This window comes from Octodon degus, unplaced genomic scaffold (genome assembly GCF_000260255.1).
Source record: "Octodon degus isolate 3935 unplaced genomic scaffold, OctDeg1.0 scaffold00171, whole genome shotgun sequence".
Taxonomy (NCBI): Eukaryota; Metazoa; Chordata; class Mammalia; order Rodentia; family Octodontidae; genus Octodon; species Octodon degus.
In genome coordinates, this window is record NW_004524747.1 from 5,660,359 (window position 1) to 5,663,159 (window position 2,801).

Sequence of the window (2,801 nt, forward strand, 5' to 3'; positions counted from 1 at the left end):
TCAGCTGCACATGGGGCATTCTCCAAAATACACCATATAGTAGCACACAAAACATATTAAAGTAAATGCAAAGGAACTAAAATTATCCCATGCATATTATCTGACCATAGTGCAATGAAATTGGAAATTATTGACAAAACAAATCACAAAACACCATAAACACATGGAAATTAAATAACCACCTACTGAACAACCAGAGGGTCACAAACAAAATAAAAGAAAGTAAAAAATATTTACAATCTAATGAAAATGAAGATATAACTTACTAGACCATGTGGAATGCAATGAAAACTATCTTAAGAGGGATTGTTTTTATTATTCTAATTTTATTTTATTTTGAAAAGTAAAAGCAAAAGCAAGAACAAAAATCAGAAACAAAAACAGAAACTGGGTAACTTACAACAACATATATGTTACAGATTTTCAAAACATGAATATTTTCTTTAACAATGGTTGCTATGTTATCTATTTTTATCATCATAGCTGTTGCTTAGATATGATAATATAACATATATTATGAAAGATTGGATGTATGATTGCATATTACCACTGCTTTCAAGAAATCTTAAATTTTTGTTGTCTCTTTTAGCTTCTTTTTAAAATTTATTTTAAAGAGAGTACAGCAATAATTGATATAACATTAGAAATGGTACACATTTAGAAGACCAAGAGGACAGGTACTCAAAGCATGGATTTTGTATTACACATTGTTGTCCTTGATATAGTTGCTTAGATCACAGATAGCAGCATATAGGTTTAGTCAAGGTGAAAATTCTACACATTTACTGCTATTTTCAAGAAACTGATGGAAATCTTTAGTACAGTCACCTTAGCCATCCTGTATATATACTTGCATGTTTTTACCCTACCTTTTTCCTATCTTTTCTCCTTTCTCTCTTCTTTATTCTTTAATCCTTAAGTTCTGTTTCTTTCCATTTTATTGTATCTGTTATATCTTTCAGGTTTTATTTCTTCTTTTGGCTTCTATTATGCTAGAGAGACAACAGAATATTTACACATGTGGGTCTGATTTATTTCATATATGAGGATAGCCTCTAATTGCATCCACTTACCTATGAAGGTTTTGACTTTGTCTTTCTTTATAGCTGAGTAACACTCCATTGTGTAAAAATATCACATCTTTTTCATTATGAGGAAAATTTATAACAATAAATTCACACATCAGGAAAACAGAACAAGCCCAAATAAACAATCTTATGCTGTACCTCAAGGACCTATAAAAAGTCAAGCCTATAAGTCAAAGGCAGGAAAATATAAAATCAAAGCAAAAATTAATGCAATGGAGACAAAACAATACAAGGGCTGGCCAGACAGCTCTGCGGATTAAAGTGCCTGCTTAGGCAGATATAGGGACTGGGGTTCAATCCCCGGAGTGCAGTAATAGCCCCACTCCTAGGGCCACACTGAGCCAGCAATTGAGACTATGTGTGGTGGCACACACCTGTAATCCCAGTGCTTAGGAAGTTAAAAACAGGAGGAGTCCTATGAGTCCAATCTGTGTAGTGAGATCCTGTGGACCCTGTACTAAATACAAAAAAAATTAGCAAATCTGCAAGTTTGCAAGTATGAAACTATAAATAATGAGGATCAACTTTAATATGTATGACACACACATATCTAACCACATGTGAGTGTGTGTATATAAAACATCTAAATAAGCAGAAATTGTTAACTGCTGAGGCCAAATGATGGGTATATAAGGGATTGCTGTATTTCTTTCTCTAAATTTATATATGTTTGTGATTTTCCATAATTTGAAGAGTCATCTGTTGTTGCATTGGACTGATACAAACTTGAAAAGAACCAACAAAAGAAAAGCTCAGAATTATTTAAGATTCTCATTTTTAAGATTTTTAGCCATGGAATATCCCTAGTCATTGTACATATATATAGCTAAAATTGGATCTTACTGGGTTGAAGACCAGAGGATAGAGTTTAAGGTTTCCACAACAGCTGGAAAGTATGGGGATAAAATCTATGAGAATAAAGGGACCTTGAAGGTAGGGTACTAAATTCTGCATACAAACTAACCCAAATCTGGCCAAATTTTGAACTATGACTATCCACATATATGACTGTGTTTAAACAGTCCAGATAAGACTAAAATAACTGAATAAAGATTTCGGTTGCTACCTACCACAAGAGGGACTGAATATGGAGTTTGTGTTCAGTCAACTTAATGGCCTGCTAAAACAAAACAAAATAAAAAATCAATAATCTTTTTAGCGATATAATAGAATCCAAATTATCTAGAACATGTCCTTTACATTGTCCGGGAGACAAGTCAAAATGACTGGATAGGGGCAGGGGAGATAGCTCAGTAGAATAAGCGCTTGACTGGCAAGTGTAAGGGCCTGAGTTCAGTTCCGGGTTCTGGAAAAATGACTGGATACATAAAAAACAGGAAAATATAACCCATTCTGAAGAAAAAAAGGTGATCAATGAAGACTGATCCCAAGATAATCAATATGTCATAATTAACAGATAAATATGCTAAAGCAGCTTTTTATAGCTATGCCCAGGGGGCTTGCCCATTAGCTCAGGTGTTTAAGTGACTGCTAAAACAAAGCAGTTAGGCTCAGGATGCTGTGGATTGATCCCCTCATCCTCAAGCCAATCAAGACCTGCCCTAAAGGCATCCTGAGCGGCACTCCCCAAAAAATAGCTATACTCAAGAACACTAAGGAATATATGTGCATAATGAATAGTGAACAGTTGCCCTGCAACCTTGTAAATATGACCAGCCTGTACATGGATACAGCTGGTTCATGATCTAGAAG